Raw genomic sequence first — 9486 nt, forward strand, 5'->3', positions numbered from 1 at the left:
CTCCTAGTTCCCATGTATTCGCTTGAGGACGTTCCCCTCAATATATTCCTTGTACTTGGTAAGGTATAAGTCTTTATATTCCTGTGGGGAGAGTCTCTTATCAGCGGTTTTATCCCAAGCAGGTCCCTCGGATGTCTTGGGCGAGGGGTCTTTTGTGGGGTTAAAAGTTTCTGAGACAAGTTTCCCTTTAGGGGTTGCTTGGGTGTGTCCAGTACTGCTCCCTTATTTGAGGAGCTTCCCTTTGGGGGAGCATCCCCCTTCATAATGTCTCTTGAGGCGGCTACCTCCTTGCCAGCGTTCATTTTTGGGTTGTATGCCTCTTCTTTTTGGGGGGAGCTGCCCTCGTGGCAAGCTTCTCCCTGGGCACAGTCTTTTGGCGCTGCTGTCCCTGCTTTCATGTTGTCCGGACGGTACGCCTATTTGGTTTTGAGTGTTGCTCCCCATGTGGGGAGTCGTCCTTTGGGGAAGTTATCATTCCCTTGCCTGCTGTTGTTTCTTTTTTCTCTCTTCCCTAATCTGTGGCTTCCATTGTCATTAATGTGTATGGTAAAATCCGAAAAAAAATCACTGTTTCGACTGACGTGGAGACACCGTCCAAAGTGGGGAGCCGACTTTGGCGCCAAGAATGGAGATAGAACTGAGAGAGAGAGTGGGAAGTTAGTGGAGGGAAGAGAGAAAAGTTAGTGGAGGGAAGGTCGTAAATTATCAGCTCGGATCCCCCCGTGAGTGGGGAGAGTAAAGAAAGACAGACAAAGTGGGGGTGCGGACAGAACGCCACCCAACATGCTCGTCAGGTGGTCCGGGCAAGAGAATGTGTCCCCAGAACAGCACTGCCTCGCTTGGTGTATGTATCATAGAACAGATACTACACTTTAATCTCGGCCAAAAGGCCAAGAAAATCTTTAAAAGCTAAGAACAGCATGTATTAACAACATCCCTTTGATCTTAACCAAAAAGGCCAAGCACAAAAGTGTTACAGACAGACCGACCGACCGACGGAGTGACTTATAGAGTCGCTTGTATGCGACTAAAGATTAAATAAGCTAACGGCATTTAAATAAGTGAAAAAGAAAGAAAATAATTAAATGAGGGAATAAATGACGTTATATAATAAATATATAAAAAACAGACAAGAAAAGAAAAAAGAAATAAACGAAATAATAATAGAATAATAACAATAAATACAACTACTATTACTACTAATAATAATAATAACATTCGTAATAATAAAATTATACATGTCTATAGACAAAAAACATTAAAGAGGATACATATACACATCCCCCGGTCACATACACTTTTCTATGATAAAGCTAGAACCCAGAATTAGATAGAATTGAGCAATTGCATCGACAACGGACAACGTCAGACCCAAAGTGATTTTCAGTGTACTGCATCTCATCAGTGACGTGCTCCGACATAGACGCGAACCCAGCTCGTCGCACGCATGAAGTGTGCAATACTGACGACCTAACCATATGGGCCACGGCGCAATCCATTGGCTATGCCTCGATCTTAGTTGTATATTACGCGTTACTTACTACATAGAATGTAAAACTAGATAAAATATAAAAATTAACATCGAGGCTTAGCCAATGGATTGCGTCGTGGCCCATATGATTAGGTCGTCAGTATTGCACACTTCATGCGTGCGACGACCTGGGTTCGTGCCTATGTCGGAGCACGTCACTGATGAGGTGCTGTGCATCGAACCCCACTTTGGGTAAATTGCTCGATTCTATCTAATTCTGGGTTCTAGCTTTATCATGGAAAAGTGTATGTGGACGGGTTTATATATATATATATATATATATATATATATATATATATATATATATATATAGTCTTATTTTTTGCAGGATTCCGAATTTTACTGGGATTATATAATTCAGTAATCCTTCATATACCAATAAATTTTAAGTCAAAAAGAAATGACTTAAACTGTAAGCTACAAAATTATCATATTTCATAATTGAGCATTGTTATATTGTTTTAACAAAACCCAAGACTTCAAAGAATGGGGTGATAACAACAAATAGTGTATTTCATCGTTAATCACAATTGTTATGAGACTATTCGGACAAATTCAAACATTATGTCGTTTAAAAATTTTCACAAGAACAACATTTCTCCAGACTTATTGAATAAAAAACACTTTAACAATGAAACATAAATGGAAACCATTTCCCTTATAAGGAAAAGAAAACAAGTGAAAATATTTTACCTATATCGAATCCTTGCAAAGTATTTTTTTTAATTTATATATATATACGTATTTTCATATCTAAATTTCAAAAATATATATTCAAACAAAATATCATACAATGTTACCACTAATTACCTATGTCCATTTAATATGTTTTATTAATACTATTCATTGATTTCTTAAATGTTTAAATTTGTCCGAATAATCTTGAAACAATTGTCACTAACGATGAAATACACTATTTGTTGCTATCAACCCATTCTTTGAAGTCTTGGTTTTTGTTAAAACAATATATATATATATATATATATATGTATGTATATATATATATATATATATATATATATATATATATATATGTAAATGAACCCTTTTTCGGGGTCAACGGCCAACTGTTACATATAGGTCTTATTATTATTTATTGTTATGTTTTAAAAGTGATGCTTAGAGAGTCTTGTTGATGAGGTTTTTGTTGTGAGAGATGTTATAAAGATTGTTCGTTTATGACGATTCATATATATTAAATGTTCGTACTTAGACGTGTAGATGAAAACTCTTAGAGTGAGGAGATAGTGTTCAGACAGTCTTAGTGTAGATATGAGATGTAGAGTTCACATTGTAAATATGAGATGTGTATGTCATGACATTTTATAACACAGATATATAGACATATAATACAATTTTCACTTTACCTTTTGGTGGAATCACAACACAAAGACGACGTTTACAAACACACATGATGGGTTTATTTCTTCTCACGACCGGCCGTGGTTTTCATCATCAAGGATTAAAAGCTTCACATTCTAAGTTTCAAAAGTGACCGTCTCGCTTCTAGACGTTCGAATTCCAAAACTGGACTGTCGTCTGTCGACCTCAGACGTCTCGCTTCTAGACGTTCGAATTCCAAAACTGGACTGTCGTCTGTCGACCTCAGACTCTCTCTGACTCTCCCCCTGCTTCTGTCTGCTTAACTCTAAAGTTTTTCTATCTATCACTAGAACTTTCTATTTTCCATGACGTCATACACACGTGTTCTGGACATACGTATCCAAAACTTTTCCTCTTTTTTACAAAAGGTATTTTAACCTATACTCAGTAACCTATATTTCCAATATGTTAAAACATGTTTATCAAATTATCTGGTAGCTGCATTCTTTCAATTGAATTTTCATAACAAAATTGACAGTGCACATTCTTTCCTTGAAACTATTTTATCTCTAATCTGTTTCACATTCCATTTTCTAATTCTCACACGTAATCTATTTCTAAACCTAAATTACGAGGTTCGAATTTCGTCTATTGCTATTTCATTTTCATTTTAACTAAATCTCTCTATTTTTATACTTACATGAAAAGGGAACAACACTTATCATGTAACACAACTAGCACCGTGTGTGTTTTTGTGTATGTATATATATGTGGTGGGGTGGAGAGGGCTCCCGTAACCGTGATGAAGGCAACCCTTCTAGGAGAAGCAAATCTCTGATTTAAAAAACCATAAAGCGCGAGACCAGTACCCACATTAAGCTGCAGTTTAACTTGTTGCTGGCTATCTTGCTCTTGCTTGTTGCTGGATCTCAATATTTTTAACTGAGAGAGAGAGAGACTTAGCTGTCGTACAAAGCTAAGATTCTGTAACATCATCTTTGTATAGATACTCCCTCAAACATTTGTTTATTAAAATGGTCCTGTGGCGATAGAAGTCATTTTTGGGCTCATGTACTTTTAAGTGTCTGAGGGAGTGGCATTCGTCTGACAAGTAAAAGTCGTCATTTAAAAGAAAATTGTGGAGGTGGAGCTAATCTAAAAATGTACCGTTTTTTTTATTCAATTGTTAGTAACGTACAGAATAGGTACAACCCCATGTTAAGAATGGCTTTTAAAATAATAACCTTATAATTTCAGCACTGATCAATAAGTGCAGGAGTATCCAATTTCTTTAATAAAAAAGCATTCATAATTTCTTATATAAAAACAACTTCTGTAAAAAAAAAACGAAAAAAGTGTATTTTCAATTTTTGTTAAAAAAGGTTTTCTTAAAAAAACAAAAAAAATATCCGGTAAAAAAAAATTAAAAATTACTCTGTACTCATGAAGAGAGCGATCCGTGCTGAAGTAGTAACGTTATTATTTAAAAAGCCATTCTTCACATTCTGTACTTTAACCTTACAATTGAATAAAAAAAACATATCATAAAACTCCAATTAAACTTGGAAATACGATTTAAAAAATAGCGCGGATCACTCTCTGCAATAGCACCAAATATCATTTAAGCACGTTACCAATCCATAAATTTCCTTTAAAAAAACCTGTATTTTCACCTAACAATTTATTGTCTTAATAATAAAAAAGTTCATATTTTCTTATATAGAAACAACTGTTTAAAAAAAAACACTTCGTCTTTTATGCTGCAACTCAACTTTTTTTTGCCTGATATAATAAAGGAAAAAAATTTAAATTAAAAAATTTGGAAGATAAACAAATGAATTATGGTTTTTTACTTATCGAGTAAACAGAAAATGAAATCTTCTAATTCGTTTCGTCAAATCGTGGTGTATGAAATGAATTGAAACGGAAGTTCAGTTCTACCAACAAGACAGGTTCGCACTATCGGCTTACGAAAAATATTTTTATTTTATTTTATATTTTTATAATTGGCGATGTTAATTCATTTTAATGATATAGAAACAGGCCTCGACTGTAAAGATGGGTTGTCTGAAAATTTCAATTAAATTAGTAATGTAGGAGTATGGTTTTATTGACTTTGAACAAACCAAGAATTACATATATATATATATATATATATATATATATATATATATATATATATATATATATATATAGAGAGAGAGAGAGAGAGAGAGAGAGAGATGATGATGATGATGATTGCAACGCCTTGTCAGACGAGTGCCACTCTCTCAGACACTTAAATTCCATGAACCCCAAAATGACTTCCATCGCTACAGGACCATTTTAATAGACAAACGTATCTGTACACAGATGGTGTTACAGAGTCTTAGCTTTGTACGACAGCTAAGTCTCTCTCACTCTCTCTCTCTCTCTCTCTCACTCTCTCTCTCTCTCTCTCTCGGTTCAAAATGTTGAGATCAAGCAACAAGCAAGAGCAAGATAGCCAGCAACAAGTTAAACTGCAGACCGGCTTTATGCGGGTACTGGTCTCCCGCTTTATGTTTTTTTTAATCAGAGATTTGCTTCTCCTAGAAAGGTTGTCTTCACCACGGCTTATGGGAGCCCTCTGCGGCCCAACACACACATACATACACACAAACAGACACGCTCCTACTTGGCCGTTGACCCCGAAAAAGGGTTCATTCGCCCTTTGGAAGGTCTTGTTTTTAATCCTTAAGGGAGACTGACGACCCTCCTCACCAAACAAGTCCTATGGGGGAACTAGTTTAGTCGGGGGTGACCCGACCATGAGGCAGGTAGTACTGGGTTACATGGTTCCAGTAGCATATGACATGACCCGACACCAAATATATAGAGGTTAATCATTTACTTAAAACGTACTCGGTTTGTATGTATCAATTATAATGGAGTAAAAAATATTTCTCATAAAAAACTCTTTTTTATATAAATTTTGTTAATTTTGAAAAAAGTCCAAGTTTCAGATCGACTGGTATTTTTGCTAGTATATATATATATATATATATATATATATATATATATATATATATATATATATATATATATATATAAAATTTTCTCAGTTATTCATTTATTATTTTTCCAATACAAAATTGTTTCCTATAATTTTATATATATATATATATATATATATATATATATATATATATATATATATATGTATATATATATATATATATGTATGTATAAGGAATGAAAAAATACCAGCGGTGGTTGACGTTATGTTTTGAGAAAAATAGAAAAAACCGAATGAAATTATTAAAAAATCAACGTTTCGTCCTTATTTCAGAGGACATCTTCAGGATAATTGAAATAAAAAATAAAAATGTAAGAAAGGAAAAAGTCATAGATCGTGCGAAAAAGACAGTTCTTGAATCCTACCCATGTCGGGAAGGACAAACAAATGTGTGCGTATGTCCTTATATATATATATATATATATATATATATATATATATATATATATATAGGAAATTTATTACTGTGAGTCCAGAATGAGTTTACATATTGTTTCAGCTAGAGGAATATCTAGTCCGGTTTTTTCACCATTGGTAAATATATATATATATATATATATATATATATATATATATATATATATATATATATATATATGATGAAAATAATGGAAATAGTATTCCGACAAAATAGAGAAATAAAAAGGAACAAACCGTATTATGTGTTCATCAACGTTTCGTCTTTATTTCATCCAGAGGAAGTCTCGAAATAAAGACGAAACGTTGATGAACACATAATACGGTTTGTTCCTTTTTATTTCTCACTCTCTCTCTCTATATATATATATATATTAGGTATGATTACAGTTCGAACTATAAAGCAGTATAAGAATAATGCATCACTATATTACTATGATCGAACCCAAATTCAACGCGTTCATATGCTATTTAAAAAGATGTCATAATACAACCTGGTATATACAGATTATCTCAAACATGTGAATTTATTATATTCTTTCTACAGTCTGGGGATTAATATCTAATCTAATCTCTCATCCGTGATACTTGACTAAACAAAGTGATGACACAAACTCTTCTTCTTAACCAAAAGCTTGTAATAGATCATATTTTTAGCAACCGCCAGAGGATAACAATATCACTTTTCTATTCGAATTCCATAACAAAATGTATGTTCTTTATTCTCTTCTCCCTCTCAGCCCATCTTACCATGCATTGCATTACTACTACTACTACTACTACCACCACAATTGATTTTCTAGTACGTACGAGGCGCCGTATATAAGTTTTCAGACGTTTATCGTATGGGCACTTTTATTGAAAGTGCATGCATGAAACTCTAGTCCCCTTCGAAGTAATCTCCTCCGGTTGCAATGCATTTATCGAACCCTTACACTAACTTCTGGAAAGCCCTCTCGTAACAGCCTCTTTCATCTCCTAAATAACTAACTAATAAATAAGTAACTGTTACTGTTTTCGGTGTATCGAAACCAATGGTACGACCTTGAAATATGTATATATAGTGTCATAATAAATATTGTATCTTCAGCTCTCACATCTACGATCGAGCACTTTATTGGATTTTTTTCATCACCCCTGGACACGCTATACAGCCCCAGCTATTCCGATTCCTGTATCATTTCGACATTGATCGATTACGCGGTTGAGCACTCTTGAAAATAAATCTTGTACTATATCTACTACTAGAGGAACAATTGTAAAATGAACAAACAAGAACTCAGATACTCTCTGAAGGACATTCCGACGCCCAGCAACACATTTTATCTGAAATGTCTTATCAATAAAATGGAAGATGTAGTGAAACGTATGAGGTGGAAACATCATCTTTCTAATTCTACAGAAGACCCACATCTAAATAACCATTATGGTCTAAAATCCTCCAAATATCCGGATAAAGCCCCTGAAATGGACGCCTTTGAAAAAGACTTACTGGATTTAATTCCTAAAATCCGTTTCATGCGAAATAACACTGCCTTCCAAAAAATCTTAGCCGCTGACATAAAATTTTTTAAATCAAATGAACACACTCTCACATTTGCAGATAAAACCAGAAATATCTATAAAATCCATACAAACAAATACAAGGATCTTGCTTTAAAAAACATCACAAAGCAATATCAAATCGCATCAAGCCGTACCTTATCAAATATTAACCAAGAAGCCTCAAACATTGCAGCTAAACTAAAAATTGACTACAGAGCAAATCAGCTAGCTCGAAAAACAGCCTTCATTACTTTGAAAGACCACAAACCTCATTTTCAAGACAGACCTACTTGCAGACTGATTAACCCTGCTAAAAGTGAAATAGGTCTAGCGAGTAAATATATCGTCAAGAAAATTAACAAATGTATAAAAAACAATTGCAACCTAAAACTTTGGACTAATACCCAAGAATCCATCCAATGGTTCAAAGCCATTCCCAATAAAGAACAATGCAAGTTTACTCAATTTGACATTACTGACTTTTATCCATCCATTAGCAGGGAAATCTTCGACAGCTCCCTAACCTTTGCCAAATCCTTCATGGAGATCAGTGACTTGGAAATCCAAACTATCCTCCACACAAGAAATTCACTCCTTTTCTTTGATAACAAAACGTGGGTTTAAAAATCCAATCCTGAGGACCCCTTTGATGTTCCAATGGGTGCCTTTGATAGTGCGTATATTTGTGATCTGGTAGGTCTCTTTATTCTCCACTCCCTACAGAACAAGTTCCCCAACCATGAATTTGGCCTATACCGAGATGATGGTTTATGTGTTTCACGCAACTGCAATGGTCAAAATCTAGACAGGTTCAGAAAACAATTGACCACATTCCTTAAAGAACTTGGGTTTAATATCACCATTGACACCAACCTTACTAGTGTGGATTTCTTAGATGTTACATTGGACCTGCCCAGCAACTCTACCAGACCCTACCACAAGCCTACTGAACAGCTTAAGTACATTAATACACAATCATGCAATCCACCTCGTGTTTTCAAGAACCTTGTCCCCAGCATCAGCAGAAGAATCTCCAACCTTTCATCCAGCAGAGAGATTTTCCAACAAGCTGCGCCATATTATAACAGAGCGCTCCGAGAAAGTGGATACCAGGAAGATATTTCATATATGCCCAATCCACCCACCAGACAGCGCAGACCCAACAGATCCAGGAACATAATTTGGTTCACCCTTCCGTTCTCCCTAAACGTCAGGTATAATATAGGTAGACAATTCCTTCTTCTAATAGATAAGCATTTTCCACCCACAAACAAACTCCATAAAATCTTTAATAGAAACACCATCAAAACTAGCTATTCCTGCTGTCCCTCAGTCGGCTCTATCCTGACATCTAAACCCCCAATCCCTATTAACCCCCCCCCTAACCCTCGCTGCTCATGCAGGGGAGGAGATACCTGTCCTCTGGGGGGGGGCTGCACAATCAAATCTATCGTTTACCAGGCCAAAGTCATTCCTGAAAATAACCCAGGTAAAGAAGAAATCTACATTGGAATGACTCAGGGTACCTTCAAGCAGAGGCTGTATGCACATAACTCCACCTTCAAATATCCCCAAAAGAAATTTGACACATCTTTAGCCACCAAGATTTGGTCGCTTAAAGAATCTAATACTC

The sequence above is a fragment of the Euprymna scolopes genome, chromosome 16 (assembly GCF_053919585.1).
Source record: "Euprymna scolopes isolate OS-2025 chromosome 16, ASM5391958v1, whole genome shotgun sequence".
Lineage (NCBI taxonomy): Eukaryota > Metazoa > Mollusca > Cephalopoda > Sepiida > Sepiolidae > Euprymna > Euprymna scolopes.